This window comes from Passer domesticus, chromosome Z, assembly GCF_036417665.1.
Source record: "Passer domesticus isolate bPasDom1 chromosome Z, bPasDom1.hap1, whole genome shotgun sequence".
Lineage (NCBI taxonomy): Eukaryota > Metazoa > Chordata > Aves > Passeriformes > Passeridae > Passer > Passer domesticus.
Genome location: NC_087512.1, coordinates 46,206,046 through 46,226,795, shown reverse-complemented (window position 1 = coordinate 46,226,795; position 20,750 = coordinate 46,206,046). Strand labels below are relative to the sequence as shown.

At 41.0% G+C, this 20,750-nt stretch overlaps 2 long non-coding RNA genes across 4 annotated transcripts; one reads left to right on the top strand and one right to left on the bottom strand.

Annotated features, from left to right (window-relative positions):
* Window positions 1–3,083: 3,083 nt before the first annotated feature.
* On the bottom strand, window positions 3,084–9,752 carry LOC135290958 (uncharacterized). The gene is made up of 4 exons (XR_010353789.1): window positions 9,608–9,752; window positions 8,054–8,078; window positions 7,181–7,272; window positions 3,084–4,953 (listed from the first exon to the last, which is right to left on the bottom strand). It is a non-coding gene; the product is annotated as an uncharacterized LOC135290958 (long non-coding RNA).
* Window positions 9,753–9,833: 81 nt separating this feature from the next.
* LOC135290912 (uncharacterized) lies at window positions 9,834–14,299 on the top strand. 3 transcript variants are annotated; one of them, XR_010353743.1, is made up of 6 exons: window positions 9,834–9,965; window positions 11,467–11,589; window positions 11,946–12,014; window positions 12,115–12,276; window positions 12,417–12,514; window positions 14,037–14,299. It is a non-coding gene; the product is annotated as an uncharacterized LOC135290912 (long non-coding RNA). The 3 variants fall into 3 exon arrangements; XR_010353742.1 differs by lacking the exon at window positions 14,037–14,299 and adding an exon at window positions 13,150–14,028; XR_010353744.1 differs by lacking the exons at window positions 11,946–12,014; window positions 12,115–12,276; window positions 14,037–14,299 and adding an exon at window positions 13,150–14,028.
* Window positions 14,300–20,750: the final 6,451 nt, after the last annotated feature.

The following is a 20,750-nucleotide window of genomic DNA, read 5'->3' as shown; positions in this document are numbered from 1 at the left end:
CACCAAACTGGTTGAGTGGAACAATTCACTGGAGAGAAAGGTTATGCCTCAGAGGAACCTGAAGAAATGACCTACAGGAACCTTATGAAGTCCAACAGGAGAAAGTTCAGTCTTACTTCTTGATGGAATACAGGCCAGGGCTGACTGTCAGAGAAGCAATTGTTCAGAGAAAGATCTTACTGTCCTTGTGAGCAGCAAGTCAAACATGAACCAGCAGTGTGACCTTGCAGCAGAGGGCCAGCTGCATTCAGACCTGGTTTGGTACTTTTGTAACTGTCAGGGCCAGCAGAGTTCCTTGGCACTTGAAATTCTACATTTAGTGTTGTGTTTATTTATGGTCACTGCAAAAAGGACATTGACAGACTGGACTGAATCCACTGGAGGCCACAGAGATGGCTAGGATTTGGAGTACATGAAGTACAAGAAAAGGTTCTAAAAACAGAAACAGTCTATCTTGGAATGGAGAAGGGAAAGGAGATACATTTCGTTCACTACAACTGCCTGATCAGAGGTTATATAGGGGATAAAACCAGAGTCTTCTCAACTATGTACAGCAAAAGGACAAAAAGCAATGGACACAAGTAAGAAGACAGGAATTTCTGATTAGGTAGCAGGAAATATTTTTTGCCATGAAAGTAGTTAAATACTGACACAAATTGCCCAAGAATATTGTCAGATTTTCATCCTTAGAGGAGGTCAAGATTAAATTGGACATGGCCCTGAGCAATCTGATCCAATTAAACTTGCTGGATTTAGGCAGTTTTTGGGCAGAACAGTCCATCTCTCCAAATACACCTTAAATTCATTTTACAGCTTGTACAATAGTCCCACTTACAGAGAATACAAAACAAAGCAAAACAAATCCCTCACGCCCGTCAGGACTTCATATTATAAGTGTTCTTTCAGACTGTTAGGGAAACTCACACCGAAGCACCAAAACATTTCTTGATAAATATTTAGGGAGGTATTACAATCCACGTGCAGTTTCCAAGGCATTCCAAATGGCAAAATAAAGTATGTCCTAGAGATCATGGCTCTTGTGTACAAAGTAGATACATACAAACCCTAGAGCACCATACATGTCCAACCACCCAGACTGGGACTCATCCGTCTGCACTTGCTGTTATGCATTCCTGGGAAACTTCTTCCAGATGAAGGAATAGGCTTTGTTGAAAAAGAATTTAGAAGTTGTGAATTTAAGAAGTCACAGAACCTTTCCTAAAAATCACAATATCTGTAAATATTATCTTAATCCAAGAATCATCTGAATGTAGGCCTTGTTCACTAAAATGACATAACAAATACGAGTTTTTCTTCATCCTGAATTGTCATTTAAGATTTATATGATTCTGTCTGCTTGTGTGACCTTCTTAATAAACAGGGAGGTCCTCCTCCTCCACTCATAAATCTATCAGATGTTTTAACTATTCACTAACTCTAATATGTGAATGATAAAATAATAATGCTTTAAATAATGATAACCAAGCATGAATAATAAAAACTTTTTCTGAATATTTTGGATAGCAATCCCTTCCCTAAGTAATTTTTTTTTCATTTTGTGATTTTCAACAGCTAAACTTATGAATAAAACAATCTTTTATTTAGGTGTCAGAGAATACAGAGGTAGAAGCAGTGATGAAGGTGAAAGAGACTGAATTAATCCATCATATCCACTTTTCCCAGATTTGCTCCAATCTATTGTGGAACTGTAGAAGATCAATACAGAATAAGCTAAAAAATATATATGCAGAATAATTACACCAGATACAGTTGCTATTAGTAAAAAGCTACAATCTAGATCAATAGAAATTACACTGTTAAAGTCACTGTTAAATTCCCGTATTTCGAGTACAATTCAGCCTACAGTTATAGCTGTCACTTCAGCAAAGTTACAGTGATGTGTCCTCAGATGGGCTGAAATCTTTCAGCTGTCTTTTATTTCCACTTCATGACTCAAGGATAAACAATGATGATTTGTTTAATGTTATGACTTCCATTCACGTAAAAAATAATTTGATGCTTATTGGTTTTCGTTTTTGTGATTTTATTCCAGAAATTTAGGGGTGAGGTTCAGATACACCTATTTCAGTATGTATAATGACATTTCAAAAATCTCTTTGAAATACCTGATAGCTTTCTTCTTCCTCTTTGGAAAGCTCAGATTCAAACTTTCCCCACATATTGTTCTTACAACAGGTTCAGGCTTCAAAAGAATGGATCAAACAGGAAAGTTAAAAGAAAATTTACAATGTATTTGTTATTTTCCCTCTTCTTAGAAATTCTTGATAGACTTGTTATTTCTGCCCTTGTTTCTTATGTTCTCAAATAGAATAATTTATTAACAGATTTGTCATCATTGTAAAATAAGCATACGCAGCCTGAAAAGAAGAAGTTATAACTTCTGTTGAGAAAAATTACCTGCTGAAAACCTTTCTGATTTTCACATTTATGGGAAACAACGTCCAAATAATTTCCTAAGTTTTTTCAGAACCTTTATAAGGAAGATGAATCTGGGAGAAAATAATGCTATTAGGGCTAATTCAATAGTGGTATAGCGGAACCATCAATATGAGAATGATGACACTATGCGTGAAAATTATTCTTGCAATACAGGGAAGAATTTATTAATGGAAAGAAAATGGAAAATTTTCAGTTGGCTCAAGCAGCATTAGCTATTCTTGCAGTATTGTGTGAGAAGTCAGTAGGAAAAGTGTTTAGCCTTCTCTGGAAACAGTTTTAGACCTTTTCCAGTTCAATGGCCTTAATCTGATCTCTGGTGATATAATGACTCTCTGAGAAAAACTCTTTGAGTGCCACATGGCACATGGTCCTTGCTGGTTCGTCCATGGAAAATCCTTGCTGAATCCTGTTTCACAGACACAATCTCCTTGTACTGTTCTGCTCTGAAGGTCTAGGATTGGGGTGTTTTGGTTTGATTTTGTCTTTCCACTGTTAAGATTTTTAACTCAGTTTTTCAGCAGAGACATTCCAGCAGAAAATTTTATTTCAGGATGACATTTCACTGTTACCTGTGCCACATGCTTCACGCTATTCAGCACATCCACGAACATCAACATTATGGGTCCTTCCAGGGTGCAAGGACACACTCCTCCACATCAGGTGTGCTCTGCGATGGGAAACTGAATGATGCTTCATTGCCCCACTGCCAAGAAACAGCAGAGGAAGCAGTGCTCCTTGCAGGCATGGTGGGAATAACAGACAGCAGCACACATTTTAGCAAATAAACATTGGAAGAGATGCTGATAAATGCCTGGAGATGAGCAGTGCTCCGGTCTTGTTCCCAGCCTGTGTGTGTGTCAGGGATGACCTCAAAGCGTGACACCAGATTGATTAGAAGGAAAGAAGGTCTTCTATGCAAACCAGGCAAATCCATGGAAGGAAATCCAGCTTCTAACTAACTTAAGGAATACCTCACACTCTGGAAGGCCCTGCATTGGGAGCTGGAAACTGTGCTAGGAAAGTTCACAGTATATTTGTCTTTCTCCTAGGTATTCACCAGTGGCCAACTGATGCTTTGAAAGCACTTTCAGAACTTTTCAGTGTAGTGCTCCTCCAAATCGGTTTTAGATTTCTGATTTCCACCCTAAGATGAGTGTGGGACAGAGAATAGAAGCTGGATGCACTGGAGCAAGGAATAAAAATTTTGTTTCCTTCTCAACACACAGTCCCTGAACACCAGCACATGGCACATGAGCACATTAGATGTTTTATTTTCACTGAATGAACTGCAAATATAAGGCACCCTTTTACCTGGGTCCTTCCCAGAACAATCAATACTTACCTTGCACCAGATCATCACAAAAGCTAGCCTGAGAGGCCCACAAGGGCCTGAAGCAATAAGGAGTGCAAAGCACAAGACTTTCCTCTCAGGCTGCCAATGAGGCTCCAAAAAGACAAATACCACCTCACTTGACTGTATCTGGGATGCTAAAGTAGCCAGACCAGAACATTTTCTCAGCCAGTTAGAAGGGAAAAACAATGCAATTACTCATTTGTACATTCCGTGCAAACATTATTTCTAACTGAAGAATAAAGATATGTACCATAACGAAGTACCCCACCATGAGCTGTGACCACAAGCATAGGAAGGCAGCAAGTGTGATGTGACATTTTTCCAGTAGCTTCCTAAGCCAGAGACGGTCAGCCTCTGTTCCACAGCCTGCAGCAGAACTTTCTCCCATGACTTTATCCATCTGATTTATACAACTCTATAGAACTTGGGTGGGAGGTGCTTGGAGAGATGGTCCTAAGGCACTATTAGTGTTATTTCCTGCCCTCTAGCCCATGGATGAGAAGTGAATTTTGTATTCTTTTTTCTGCATGCCATTTCATAGACCTTTATGTATTTTCCAGGTTTTCAACTCTGAAGAAGCCAAGTTAGTAGATGCAATTTCTTGCTTCATCTATCCCACCTCTTCTATACCTTTAAGCTTTTTACGGTACCCCTTGTAAGATACTATTAACAATCCATGTTGTGAGATTTTACAAAAATAATTACTGTATTTTTCACCTGGCACAGAGTAATTCTGAACAAAAGTATAAATTCAGAGAAGGGTGATAGGAGAGCAACCCTGGAAAAAGAGACCTGTAGGTGCTGACTGACAGCAGGTTCAGTGTGAGTCAGCAGTGGGCCCTGGCAGGCAAGAGGGAAAATATCCTGAGGTGCAGTATCAGCAGCTGGTCAAAAAAGGTGATTATCCTGCTGTATTCAGCATGGGTACAGCCTCACTTCCAATGCTGTATGAAGGTCTGGGCCCCAGAGTTTAAGATGGACACAAGGGTCTTTGAATGCATCCAGAGGAAGGCAATAGAAGTAGTGAAAAGGATGGGAGGATTGTCCTGTGAGGACCAGGTAAGGGCTCTGGCTTGCCTAATTTGGAGAGCAGGAAGCTGGGGCGGGGCGGGGGGGTCCTCATTGCTCCTTACAGCTTCCTGAGGAGGAAAAGAAGAGGAAAGTGTTGATGTCTTCTCTTTGACATCCAGCGACAGGTCATATGGAAATGGTTTAAATTTGCATCATGGGATGTTCAGACACAACCTTAGGAAATGCTTCTTTACCAAGAAGCACTTTACCAAGTGGTCAACACACAGGCTTCCTGGAGAGGACAGTGTTACATGTCTGTCAGTGTTTAAGAGGTATTTTGAAAAATGCTTTTAATAACATGCTTTAACTTCCAGTCAGCCTGGATTGATCAGGCAGGGGGAGTAGTTAAGCACTCTAGGTCCTTCCACTGAATTATTCTATTATATTACTGGTTAGAAATGTGCATGGTAGGGACAATCTACATGGAATTGTGCAGTGAAAGAATGGTGTGCTTACTTTAGTCTTCTACTCCCTTCTTAGTGCTATGTTCTGTGCCCTTGTTTGCTTATTACCACTGTGTATTGAGCTGACATTTACGTAGCCCTTCTGTAACACCGGGATCTCACATCTCGTTAAAAACAGTCCATCCAGAGTCCTTTATATATAAAGCTAGGATTGCTCTTCCCATGTGTTTTTCTTTACATCTGCCTACACAGAATTTCAGCTGCCTGTTTATGCTCCATTCAGTCTCATGAGATTGTTCTTTGATACAGTCCCAACCTTTAAAACTCTGAATAAGGTTGCATTATCAGCAAACTTTTCTCCTCACTAATCATTTCCTTTGTCCAAAGAGTTATACCTGAGATTTACCCTGTCTGATTCCACCGGTGACTAAACTGAAATCCTCAAATTTACCTTTTTTTCTTCTCCTCCACTCTCTAGTTTAGTTGCTTAGATCCATAGAACACATTGGGAAAAATTATCACTTCTGCTATAAAATTTACAACTACCTTACTCACTTATGTATTTGGTTTTGCTGTTCCCTACTAATTACATGAAAGAAAAGAAAGGCTCAAATCCAGTCACTAGGTAGGATGGTAGTTGGATTAGTAGCAACTCAAGTTAAAAACATGGCAAATTTCACAACTACAGCTCTGGCAGTTGAAGTAAATGCCACTTTATGTTGTCCTCTAGAAAACATTCACTATTACTAAAGGATTCTTAATGCCTGAGCTGGCAGAATTGCTGCAGTCATTTAAATGAACAACATGAGTTTTTCTGTATAAAAACAACCTAGCCTTTTTTTCGGAGTTTTTTTTTTCAAAATTAAATGCCAGAGTTGCATACAAAATACCTAAATAAAAATCATCAGATTTCATCTCATGTGCCTCCCACTACAAAACAGAAAACTCATCTACATAAAATTGCAGAGGCCTGCTCAAGAAAGCAGAGTAATCATGTAAGTACTTTTTAAAGTGGAGTTTGACAAATGGTTCAGCCACTCATAAGATTGGCTGTCCATGACACTTAGGAACACTTCCATCTCTAATATCTTGTGTGCACATATTCACACAGAGTTGCAGTTGTCTGGCATGAAAACTTACACTCCTGCCTAGGACTAAGACTTCTAGAAAAGACACACTCAGAAGAAAAAATAGGAGGAAAAAAAAAAAAAAGCTGAACCCCAACCCCTGAAAAAACAGGCACAGAAGAAATAAAATAAAATCTTGTGCATGAAAGATTACATGGTACCTAGCTATATACTTTGCTTTGCCCATTATACTGGCTAATTTAGTAAAATTTAATATTCACACACAAAATCTTGCCTAGAGCCCTTGGACCATCACAGCTACAACAAGATGAGGAAGACATAATCTGACCACCAGTGTTTTTAGTCCATTGACATGGAACACCACAAGGCAGCCTCCTACTTTCCTCAGAAGCAGGATCTCACAAGTCTGTAGCAAGTTCAAAGAACAATGATTGTACTGTTAGAAACTGACTGAGACTATCTGAAACTTTTTGTTATACAAACCAAGATCAGCTTGCTTACTGTATTGGGAAATACCATCCCCAAAGAGGAAAGGAAAACGTCCCTCTAGGAAATCTGTGTCACTTGCTGTGTTGAATTCACTATAACAAGGCTTTTTTGAGCATTAGTTTACTATTCAGTCAGTATAGATGTGTACCAATTCCCAGATTACTGGCACCAAGAATCTAGCACAACAACCAGTTCTATTAAGAAGACTTCTGAAATCGAAGGAGGCGACCTTTTCTTCTTATGGAACACCAGAATACAGCCTCCATCAGCAGCACCACTCGTCACCATTCTGCACCTGACCTCTTCCTGCTCACCTCCCCAGACAGCCCTCATCAGCACGTTGTCATTCCCTATAGTCTTCCGACACCAGTGGCCTGGTTTGCTTCCATCTCCAGTCTGTGTTCCCCTGCATAGAGCATCATTTCAGTCAAGTTGCCTGGACACAGAACAGTTATTCCCAAGCCCTCTAATCAGCACCAAAACACCACCTTCATCTCTGCATCCCTTAACTTCATTGCAAATCTAGACTCAGCATATTTTTTCCCACATCTGAAAAACCCTGAGGTCTACAGGCTCAAAAACTATTATTCAGCACTAGTGAAAGTGACTGATAGGACACACGCTAGAACGCACAGCACAAGGGCCTCACCTAGGAGAAATCTAATTGATTTTACAGTGACTTAGTAATTCAAGGAGTGACACAGATTTATTCTCCTCCTGTCACTTATGTCCCATGGGTCTTTGGACATATAAGCACTCTAGCTGTCACACTGGTGAAATGGATGATATTTACAAGCCCAAGCACTCAGGTTGCTCTAGCATAAAAAGACGAGTTTCTGGTGGTGTTCCATAATGACAGCAGCATTCAGAAACCGTGAAACTGAAGAGTGTGATATTACAGATCTGACTGAGATGGAGTTAATTTTCCTCGTGGCGGCCCTCACAGAGCTATGCTTTTTGCTAGTAGTTAGGAAGGTATTGGTAACACCCGTGCTTTGCCTGCTGCTGAGCAGTGGTACAGCACCACCCCCAAAGGCCAGTGGGCTTGGGTGACCCAAACCAACCAAAGGCATATTCCATACCATATGACATTTGCTCAAACAACCAAAGCAAAGAGGAAGGTGGACAGGGGCATTTATTGTTAAGTTTGTCTTCTGGCACCACCAGAATGTGTACTGAAGTCTTACCTTTGACAAAGTGGCTGGACATCTCCTGTTGATGGTACAAAGAGAATAAATCTTCTATTTTCCCTTGCTTCCACATGCAGACTTTGGCTTTGCTTCACTAAATTATGTTTCTATTGACCCATAAGATTTTCTGTTTTACTTTCTTTCTCCCCATACCTTGCTGAGGACAAGAGTGATAAAGTGGCTTGTGTCCAGCCTAGGTCAGCCTACCACGTACAGAAATTACTGCAATCCACTGAGAAGCAGATCCCAGACAGGGCCAAACCAATGTTTCTCATCCCTTTCTTCCAGTAAAACACCTGGAGAAAGCACTAATTCCCCATAACTACATTACAGGGAATTAGACTTGGCGGGGCAATGAGGACAAGGAAAACTAACATAAATGCTGCCGTAAGTCTCTGTAAAAGTTATCAAAGAAGAGAAAACAGGTGTCTGGAGAGCCAGGCACCTATGTGGTCCTTGTTACCTGGGAAATTCGCTCATACTCCTCTTGGAATGTGACAAAAATTGGTCCCTGTTTTGTAGGCCTCAAAGAAAAGAGGGAATGCAAAAAAGTTGCTGGAGTGGGCCACTGGTCTATCTGTGCCTGCTTCACTACACTCATCAGGACCAATGCACTATTCAGGCAAATTTAGCCAAAGCCTTCCCCACAGGAACCATATTCCTCAATGAAATTATGAGAACTCTCTCATAAACCTCTCCTGAGGTGCTGGAAATAACTGCCTGTATTCCCAACTCTGGAAATGCTCTTCATACATTTAAGATTGATCTTAAGACTGCTGCTGGTTTTACCCTCACATCCCTTCTTTTCACACACTGAAAGGCACACCCATGTTTTGCTCATCCCTGCCAGCTGCTTTATGACAAGGTCAAAGAAATTTTTCCCAGTTTTTACCAACACAGGTACCCATAACAATGAGTGACAGTTTTTTGCTGAGATCGTGGGAAATTTCCATGATCCTGGTTTAAAAATGAACTTAATAACTTTAAAAAAAAAATCAAGTGGAACATAACTGGAAAGTTCCAGGCAAGGAATACAGGGGTTCATGATGTTATGCCTTTACAAGGGCTTCACAAATAAGCAGGTGAGATTATCTATTCTCCTGCAGCCACTGTCTTTGCTTAGAGGGTCAAGCATTATCACAGCATGAAATTCCACCTAAAGCCCCACTGTCCAAAAGCACACATAGCTTTTAAATGCTCAGACTTCTCTGTTTAAAATATGTTTTCCCCTAAACTTTCATGATGTTTTTTCCCTAAGGGGACAAAAAACCAGTATGACTGATCTTCCAGAGTAGCATAAATACACAGCCAAGTGTTACTGGCTTAGGATTGTATTGCAAAGGTTATAAACAGTGCCCTTCTAGTCAAATTGAAGTCACCAGGTTGGCACCCCACTGCATTCCCAAAAGCTCATGTCCCCATTCATGTCCTGCAAGAGCAAGTCAGAGTGAAGCTGCTGAGTAACTAATCTGCCCTACTCACACACTTCATGGTCTTAATGGAGTAGGTGAAGAAAAACAGACTGACAAGTGTGGACACAAAAATACACACCAGGGAAGCAATGGCATAAACCAAAGTGGCAGCAAAAAGACATCACAAATAGGCAAACCAGAAAAGCTGCCGTCCTGATTTCTTTCAATGGCTCTGAAAGCTGTGCTTTGTAAACCCCTATGAAACCAAATCCTGCAGTCCCCACTCAGCTTTTGTGGAAGCAAGCTTCCCATTGACGTCAAAGAACACATTACCTCATAAAGGACTGCAGGGCTACTTGCAGAGACATCCCTCATTATTCACTGTGACTGCACATTTTGTGTAGAAGTAATGCAGCTTCATTCTCCCCTCATGGTCTGCTGTGGAAATGAAGAACAGTCTCCTGTGATGCAAGACCATCTGCAAAATCAGTCCAGAGGTCAGACTGCTGCACACTGCTATGCTACATTATACAGACACTTACAAAAACACACTGGTTATCCTGGGATGTAGGGAGAATACATTGGATTTCCAGCTACCGTGACAATTCTTCTTCTATATGCAACAAGGATTCCTGCAGATTAGTAAACTGTCCTAAACGGGGGGCACGCTCACATTTCCAGTCCAGTCAGCATGCAATGACTAGAGTGGCTCCAGGTTGCAGCTTTCTGTCCTTTTCCCTTTGCCAGTTGATGAGGCAGGCTCAATGTTTTGTGGACATGCTCTACAGTTGCCAAAGTTCACAGGAAACATTAAGACAGAAGCACCCACAGGGTGTCTGCAGGAGGTGTGCCTTCCATGCAGTATCCTTCTGCTGGTGTGAGAACAGCTGCCAAAGAAGGGAGGCAGAAATGAAGGGGGAAATAACCTTGGATCAGATGAGAACATGATGCTCAGTGCAAAATAATAACGGCATGCCAGATTCAGTGAATTATTTGTCAGCAGAGTCAACTTGTCAACTACAAGAAGCCACATGGGAAAGATATTTCATGTACCAGATCAAGTGCTTGATCATATAAATGCAGACTACATGAACAGTATCCAGTTGGACATGCCAGCAGGGCTAACACGATATTCAAGAATAAACTGGAATGCATGGCAAGTGTAAAGATATAAGATATAAGATATAAGATATAAGAAAAAACAGGTATAAGCAAAAACAGACAAGTTTTTCCATAGTGTTTGGTCAGATGTTTATACATTATTCTGTCTCCTAACAAACAAATGGATTTAAAATAGCCAATAAGTTATTACTGCAAAAAAGCAAGAATATCAGGATCTAGCTTGGAATTGCCCTCATTATAGATAAGAAACAGATTTTACATCATCATGGGTTAATATTTCAACATTCTTGTCACAGACCATTCAATTACTGTTGAATGTCAACATTCAGCAGTAATTACTAAAATAAATAAGTGAGGATTGATTGGATCTTCCATTTAGATTTACCATTTATAACTTGCTCCTACTGTTGACTTTCCCTGTCTGGTGAGAATTCATACTCGTACAGCTGGAATCAGCCAGTAGATCCAGAGCTGTCATACTTGGTTTGGCGATTCAGGTCAGCTTGCCTTCTGCACCATTACTTAATTGTACACAAACAAATGTGTACAAACTGGCCATTGGGTTCAGTGCTGAAACCCAAGATGCTAGCCCACCATCATGCCACTAAATGCATAGGCATTTCTGGGGAAAGTACAGTCCATGTGAGTCGTCTGTTCTGCAGAGGACTTCCTTTCTGCACTTAATATTGTTTGACATCTGCTCTGTACCATGTCAACACGCAAATCCATATAGAGTGACAAGGTGTAGCTACTGCTTTCAGATGGTTGGACTAAGGTACACATCAACATATTTCTGTTAATTATTATCCAGTCATAAAAATAAATGCAAGTCTGACTTTTCCTTCCCCATTTTAAAAGACCCTTCTATAACTTCAGGAATTGCATCTTCTGGAAAAGCAGAGACTGAATCTGGAGCTCTGCTGGAATCCACATGAGGAAAGCATCCCTTCACACAACAGCGTATTTCAGCCCTTTTCTTCAGACTCTCTAATTTGAAAGGTAGGAGCACTGGCTATTGTACAACTACCCCTGGTTGCCAGCTACTTTCTTGGTTATTTTGTTGATCTCAGATATCTCATGCCCACTGGCAGTCTTTCCTTCTGCTTCAAGGGAGCTAAAACTTGGCAAGTTACAAGTTTCACTGGTGTATTTCAATGACTTTCCTTGTTGGTCCTAAAAATTCATTGTCTTTGAAAAGCCTTTGCCAATGAATAAAAATAATTGGTCTAACTCTTTTATCTTTGCAGCAGCATTTTTTAAGTAAGAGTAAACACAGTTGTCTTGTCTTTTCTCTGACTGAGCCATCTGACTGTCGAGTCCTTGTCTTATTTCACAAACTCCTCTCATTTCCACAGCACCCTTCTGTGCTCCCCTCTGCAGTGAACAGGGATCTGAGAACTGCACTAAGGGTTGTCCTGCAGAAGGTTTGCTTGTTTCACACTTTGCTTTCCCTTCAGTGCACCCTGATTTTCCTTTCACTTTCTGCCCAATAACATCATGGTTGTTCCTCTATTTCTCTTCTAGAGGTGCACCCACTGGCACAGATCCTTACTACTGCTTATATTTCCCATTTCCTGGGCCTGATCTGAAGGATGCTGCTATTTGCCTTTCCCTCCTTCAGTACCCCATATGGTTTTCCACAAAGCACAAGGAATCATCAAATGTAGGAGAGAACAGGAAGTGGAGGTGGACTTCCACATTTTTCTAATAGTCACCAAATGGAAAAAAAAATAAACACTATCTGCAGCTGAGAGTTCAGGATAGCCATCAAATTGCTCCTCCATTACTGACCCTGCTGCACCATGTCCACTGCTCTCTCTCACCAGCACCAGGTTCTGAGTTTCCTGACCTTTATGAGACTGGAAAAGCAGAATAAGCTACAGATTATGCTGAATATAACTGAGTGGAGGAGCACAGAGTCCAGGTACCTTATCTTTCCACATGTAGAAATTCAGTCTTCCAGCACCTTTTGTTCACTATTAAATACTAAATTAGGGGTTTCTCACTCTCAACGGCAGCATTTCTTACCTAAACTGCCTGCTTTTTCCTACTTCATCTCCCCTCTTCATCCTTAACTCCCCTTAGAGTTTTTTCCTCTTTTTGTTATATCCCTTATTTCAGGGTTATGCTTCTTATTTCAGCTCCTAATCCCATGTGTATGTCTCCCTGAAGACAAAAATATGCAAAAAAAGGTAGATCACTCATTCAGATGCCTTTCTCTGGCCACTGCCCAGCACTGTAGCTGTGAGCTGATGTGCTGGACTCTCCCCAAACTGTGACACAAGTGATACGGTCCAGGCAAAAATATCCTGGCAGTATTCCTGGATATTTGTAGTGGCCTCCAATTGGGCAGAATACTCTCTGCAAATTAAATACATTCATCAGTCAGAGGGTGTAACAGTGACTGGCATGATGGTGCCCATGTGAATGAGTAAAATAAAAAAATAAAAAATGTGAGCTTCACAGGGTGACTATGAAGTATATCCTTTTACTGACAGGGAAATAAAACTGAAAATGTTTTTGCCTGTTCTAATCCTTAGAGTTCTTTTCCCTTCCCAGCTTTTGAGGAGAGGCAGTTCTGGAGACGAGATGTCACCACTCTGTACAACATCAGTACTGCAGCAGGAAGTCTCTTGCAACACAGAGAGAGCAAGTGTTAGGTTTTGACATTTGTGTGACTATAAGATTTCACCTTACAGAAATAGTGATGCATCTGTAGAGCTTGTCGATGGTAAATGCTTACAAATGGGCAGAGTATGAAACAAACAACAGAGAAAAGACACTATCTCTTTTATAAATTCCATCTCCATTGCTGGAGTTCACTGGAGAGGAACAAGCACATAGAACATGAGCTATTTAATAAACCACCATGGAGATCTCCCCACCAGGGAACAGAGCAAGGAAAGATACACACACAAAACAGATATTAGCCCTGTTCTTTGCTCACGGCAAATATCTGATGCTGCCATAATGGACACACTAACAGGACAGAAACAGACATCCTGCTGTGGAAAACAGCACAAGTCTCAAAACCATCAGCAACCCAAAAGCGCCCCCATGACCTTTTTGAGAGATTAAAAAGAAAAATACATACATAAGCAGCCTCTATTTTCCCTGTGGATGTCATAGGCTTCCCTCTAGGAAACGATGTGCGTTCTTCACCCACTCACAGATGCTTCACCTCTAGCTGTCTCTGAACTGCTCCCCTGCATTAGTGGAATGGAACAAGGCACCAACTGATGGGAGACTACTACCCAAGCTCATTGCTAGTTTTGCTGACTCAATTGTTTTGTCGCCTTCGTCAATGCTGCAGGCCACTGGTAGTTACTGTTTTTGTGCGCCGCTAATGCCATGACTTGTTTCCTTTGTCCCCCTTCCTCTTTCCCTGAAGTTACCCGGATGGACACACACCACTTCTACATGCTTTGTAGCACTGATCCAAGCAGAATGCAAGTATTTTCCAGGTGCAGAATACCAACAGAGAAAGCTCTTGGCTTCTCCACAGTCTCGATGGAACTGGGAGCACAGAGACTTCATTCTAGCAGCTCTGTCCGTTGTGATCCACAAGCACTTCAATATTAGGAAATCCAGACTTGGATGTACTGACACCAGAGCTCTGCTCAGCCCACCTGGACATGTGGGAGCAATGATCACTGCAAGTTCCCTCCTTTTCTAGCTACTGAAGTTCTGGGGACTTTCCAACAGCATAAAGGTGCATATCCAATAAATTCGGCAACAGATTCCATGCATAAAGCCTCAGATTAGCTTCCCTGCTGAACATGAACCTCTCTAAAGCACTTAGGTAGTCCCACCTTGAGCCTCTTTAGTTCTGCTTTCACCTAGCATCATTCCTGAACACAGTCTGGTTCAGGTTCTCCTCATATGAATGGTCTCTGTTAAATCCTTTTACCTTTTGCCTAAACAAGGAGCATGCAAGCACATTCATACTTCATGCACTAACACTAAATGCCACCAAAGCAAATTAAAACAATAAATATGGTATGATAAAAAGACTAATTTCAATATTTCAATTAGAGTGCATGATGTTAATCTTGAGTCTTCCTTTTTGAAATGTTTTTGCTGTCCACTACTTCAAGTGCACATTGTCCTTAACAGGAGAAATTATTTGACTTTGCAGACTGCATTTCTAATGAGAAAATTATTTGGGTTTATTGCAACTTGATGTATATACATAATCACTGCAGAATAAAACTCTTGAAAAAACATCTTATTTTCAAAGCGTCCTGGGACACAGCAAGGAGCAACAAACAAATTAATTCACAAAAAAATTTCACATTGGGAAAATATTTTTGCATCAATTCCACTTTAACAAAATACTAATAGCAATACTAATGCTACTAATAATAATAAAAAAATTGAAAAACATAAATCCAAACCATGAAGGCATTCCCATTTTAATTCCAAGGGAGATAAAGCACAGAAAAAATACAAGCATAGGGAAAACTCTTTTCCAACGTAGAAGGAAGGTTCCTGTAATAAGAATTTTGGAAGAAGAAGGAGAAAGGGAAAGGGAAAGGGAAAGGGAAAGGGAAAGGGAAAGGGAAAGGGAAAGGGAAAGGGAAAGGGAAAGGGAAAGTTTCATGTATACAGCAGACCTATTGAAATAAGTATGTCCAGAGGCCTGACAGATGGATTCAGGGAGACTGAATCAAGTTTAGAAGTTTTCACTTAAAAAACCACAGAGGTGGTTCTGAGCAACTGATCAAATACACCAGGAACCAAAGTACAGTGAAATGGACCACGGAATGAAGTGGAAAACGAAGAAGAAAAGGCAAAGATATGTATAGTTTTAGCTCTGTACAGTGGCAAAGACTGAATACACTCACATAATGAAGATTTTAACAGCTGAAATTTACAAGGATCCATCCTAGTATATTTCAATATACTCTAAATCTGAACTTTAGTTCATACATTAGATATTTTTAGTATTTTCTGTAACTTTTAGAAAGTGGGAGTTACACCATGAACAAATTAGTGGCTTGGCCCCTGAGATCTGGATGCACAAGCAATATGGCTGTGTTGACAGGGCATTCTGCACGATTGCAGTGCCTAAAAGCTTCACAGGGATTTTGAAACTCTCTCACTGGAAGTAGCAAAGTGCTGGATTTGGCAAACAGAGTGTGCATGAAGTTTAGCAAGTCTAAAAATGTATGGCAATGCACTTGACCGAAAATAGCTCAAACTTTTACGTAAGCTGATGTTCTGCAAGTGAACTTTTATGTGCCATCAAGGGAAAGCCCTCTGAGTCACCACACGTAAGTCAACACTGTCAGATGCCCTGAAGCAGGTGAAGCAGCTACAGTGTGCACACGCGCTGCAAAGCCCACCATCAAAATTATCTTAGGCAACTGTGCATTTTCCTCTTAGTATAACAACAGGAATCTGGGGCCAGTGCTTAGAGGCAATTGTCCATAGAGCTTTTGCCTTCATAGACCAAATGGAACTTTTCAAGGAGAACCTGGAACAGCAGTTAGGGGCTGTTTGTCCCAGCCTAGCTTTTCAGCTCTTCACATGGAGCGACAACACACTGAACATTGCAAAAAGCTCTGCAGCTTTTTGCTCAGCCATCACTCTGCTCCAAATTTTGTTGCTTTCAGGTTGTCTTAAAAAAACATGGCTGGGAGTGGGGACAGAAGGGGTTGCAATTTTTTCCCATCTTTTCTGAAAGCCAATATAAGATGTGGAAAGGGGTGAGGCTGTCAAAACGCAGTATACCTTGTGGGATCCCTGTTCTAACATCTAACTGCTCAGGTATAGACTTCTTGCTGCCCTTCTGTGCCCCGTTCCCCAAGGTTGAGTTGTATAGCACATGAAGTGAATGGGTAGGGAGGATTCATGTTTTTAAAATTCACATTTAAGTGTTGCACCAGAGGCAAAATCTTGTCCCCTCCCTCACCATTTCCAGAGGGTGCTATGATAAGTACTTTTTGAAGGTTCTTAGGTGATGGGCCATCCCAGAGGCCTGAGGACGCCCATGGTCAGAAGAATTCATCTTTCATCCACATTAGGCCCATAGCAGAGCAGAGACTTTTCATTTGCTGCAATATCAAATAGAACCAAAAAGTACAGCAGTGTGTCAGCCTCTCAGAAAAGCAGGATAAAGAGGCACCTCAGCAGGAACAGCTCTACCTGAATGACCTGTAGCAGATAGTTGCCAGTCTGTTATTGGACAATTTTAATGACATCATTTCTGTATGTTGTCAAGCCACATGTTCCCCAGGAAAGTATCCAGACAGACTGAAAGTTTTACCTGAAACCAGTGACCACCAACATTGCCAGTAGATGTCACAACAAGTTACTAATTTCTTCAATATGGTCATTTTTGCAACTTACAATACAAATCCCAGTGCCTCTTTGAGCCATTTCTCTGGAAGGAGATTTCAACAGACCAGTATCAAAACATCTTCTGGCAGTCAGACTACCTTTCAGACTCCAAGCCATGCCACAGAAAAGGTCAGTATGGAAACTGACCCTCCATTCCACCATAGCATGGACCATTTCAGGCCAGGCAAAGGCTGGCCAAATGCTGTGATAAAATCATTTCACCCCCCAAATTATCAATTATCAAGCTGTTTATCAATAACTCTAAACTGAATGCCTTTAAAATCTGTGAAAACAAAACAATCTTCTAGCTGCCCTCACACACATATCCACACCCACACAGAGGCTAATTTCTGTTTGTAGTTCAGTGTCTTTGATTAAAAGTTGCAGGAGGTAACACTGGTACTAACATTGCCAAATGACAGGATTTTCTGGCTTTCTGTGTTGGCACTGCACTTGCAGACATCAAGGTTTCACACAGCCCTGACTTTAGAAAGGATACAGCTTCAAGAAGAATAGGCCAGAACCAAGGTTGTTTGAAAACCCCACGCCACAAAATCAATATTTAACACATTGGATTTCCTAGTGACTCTTCAGAGACAAGTGTCTGACATTTGAGTTGTCCTGGGTCAATATTAATTGCACATATCTTCTCATCTGCATTTGCTGTCATGTTTCCACAATTAAATTATAAAAACTAAATGAAATCTCTGAGTTTCATAGCTAAATCTGCATGCTAAATTAATTAGCACTGTAATGGAAACCACAAAAAAACCCTCAGGCCTGTCTGATCCAAGGTCCATTAAAATAAGTGACAGCTTGATTATAACCTGAGGCAAATTAATAGCCACGCAGCTTTAAAAAATGGGGTAATGATGAACTGTTTCATAGATGTCAAGAAACAGTTTTGCATGGATGCCAGCAGAGAGACCTCTTTCTGCTAGTGTCAGCATTTCTGGCATCTACTGTGTGTGTATTCCCCGTTTTCCATCAACAGGACACAGGGCAGACCTTGCAGCATACATTAGCAGTCTCACCGCTTCCAGCTGCTCTTTAGGAGGCAAAATGCTAAGAAATGTGTCAGCCAGCATAAGGCACCAAGAGCCATCGTCGTATGATGGGCTGAGCTACAAAGGAAGATGCCAGTTTTTCTTCATGGAAGGTGCAGGATGCTGGACACCAAAGAGTGCCATAAGATGCCACAGTATGCTCCTCATACATAAAGAGCATCTTGCTCTTACTGCCAGACTGCATTTGTCTTTCAATCAGTCAACTGCTCTTTACAACTTCTTAATGCATGACACTTCAGAGCACTTTACAGCAAGAGCAACAACAGCAACAAAATTATTATTAAAAGGAAAAATAGGAAGAAACAGACTTCAAAAATAATAAAAGCCAAAAATTTTGGCTCAGTGGTTAAATCAGGAAAGTAAAGGCTTATTCACCATGTGTAGCACTTGGGCCTTTGTTAAATGTAGCACATACTCATCTAACCAGCTTTGGCAAGGTAAGGAGTTGTAAAACAGGCACTGAGACGCTGTCATGACCAACAGCTCCCAGAAGCATCATGTGAAAAGCACCAATGATGCACTATGAGGATCCTGCACTCAGAATCCTACAAGCTGCAAGTTAATTATGCAGACAGCTGAACAACAAATTATCAGATTCAAAAGCATAGTACTGAAAGGGAAAAGTGAACACCTGGAATACGGATGAGTTTGTATAACCTGAACCTGCAAATGTGGATTTCTTAGTCAGCTTTAAAATACAGCAGAAGTGTTGCAAAGCTTAATATGGTTAATTGAAGTTAATTATACCTAATTAGGTATGTAACATATTGCAGAGAGTTATCTCAAAACAAGTATGTTTAGTAACTACAAACAACACACATAATAGGGAACACTACGATGAGGTATTAAAGAAAAAACATAATAGATAAGCTCAAAAGCAAAAGAGAATGACAACTGTTGAAGAGTTGCAACTGCTCACACCATCCATCTGACAGTACCTGTCAGGGCTGCCCTGGACTCCCTTGTCTCTCTACAGTCGCTTGCTGAAAGAAACCCATCACCTTCCTGCTTCCAGCCCTACCCCATGGAGAGCACGCAGGCCTGACCACCCAGCGGCACAGACCCTCATCGCAGACGGGCACTCTGGCACCTGCAGTCCCCACAGGCTAACACAAAATGTCACTGCCAGATGGATCACAGGGACAAAGAGACCAAGAAACACTATTCTGTCTCTGGCAGCAGGTTGCTCCTGCTCTAGGTTACCAAAGGAGACGCAACTGATGGTCTCACAAATGTCTCACAAAAACACTGCCTGTTGTCCTGCATCAGAAAAACTACATATTTGAGCACAGCCCCCTTGACTGGGACTGCCAAGGAAGCAGGCTCAGAGTTGTTCAGATGAGCTTCAGAGAAGGGAAAAAGTAGCAATCAAACCCGCCACCAAACGAATTGTTTTACAAAACGTTAATGGTGGGATACCGCACAGGCTTCTGATTTAGCAAGATCCTTATGATGTGAAAGGCAAATCAGACCACACCCTCACTAAAGGTTGGGAGGTTGTTGAGTCCTTGCAGGTTTTCATCCCACCTTGCTTGGCCTTGAGAACTTGCTCAAGACAGATTAGTTCCACATAACCCCAGGAAGATGGTAAGGGAGAGAAGATATTTCAAACCCCCTTACAGAGGCTTGTGGCAATTTGTACCAACATCTCCTATATTTAAGTGTTCACTCACTGTGACTCCTATAGGAAATGGGTTTTATGCACCTAAAACCATTCTTTCTTCTCCAAAGCAAAGCTGGACTACATGATGGATTCATATAAATCAGTTTTCCCTAGCTGTCAGCTCCTAGGCTTCAGCTGGACTTTTCCTAGGCAAGGAAAAAGAATTGCCTGTGCAGTACTTCAGCTTTGAAACCTGCAACTTTGTCCAAGATTTTTTGCCATCAGAGAAGATCACTGCCTTTCAAATGATGGAAAGGATAACTCACGTACAACACAGATCTACAATGAAGACAATAGGATCAGATGTAGAGAAAGAACTGTAATTCTCTGACATAGCAAATGAATAAAAAATTATCTTGACAACTGAGTAAGGAATTTAAAGAGTCAATAGGCAGGAATTAAAGGATCCAGCAACAGAAATTATGTTCTAAGTGCAGTGATAGGTCCTTCATGCTTTTGAAAATGAATGCAAGAAACAAAAGTCTGAAATCATGGCAGTGATGGTAAGACCTTAAAAATTTGTAGACATTGACAGCAGATGAGAAGATTAGGCATGAAAAACATCCTTTACAGCATTCCTGAGTATGAAAAAGAATCCCTGACAAAATGCCCCTCAAAGTCAAATAGGAATATGCAGCCATGACCGAGGAAAAGAAAGAAAAGGAGAAGATGGCTGAAGACATATAGGACAGCATAGGTCTTTAGCTCTGGTCAATGCACAGAGCAGAAAACATACAGCAAAGACAGACTTCCTCTAGAGGAATGAGGTACTTCCATTAGAGGTTAGGTACTGCTGGCACCCAGATAATAGAGAATTAAGCAGAAGGAACTGTGATGGTAAAGAAGAAATGAGCAGAAACCCTAACATGAGAAAGAAGGGCAAAGAGAGGCTCTATGAGGGAACAAACAATATAGAATAGACAGAAAAATATAACAGAGAGAACTGGAAACCAACCTCCAAATGAGAGAGGGGCAGATTTACATAACAAAGGACTCTGGGGGAAAAAAAATCTGTCATCCGAGGGAAAAAAATAAGGTTCTTTGAATAGCGAGAGGCACAATGAAGTTTTCAACAGAGAGAGAGT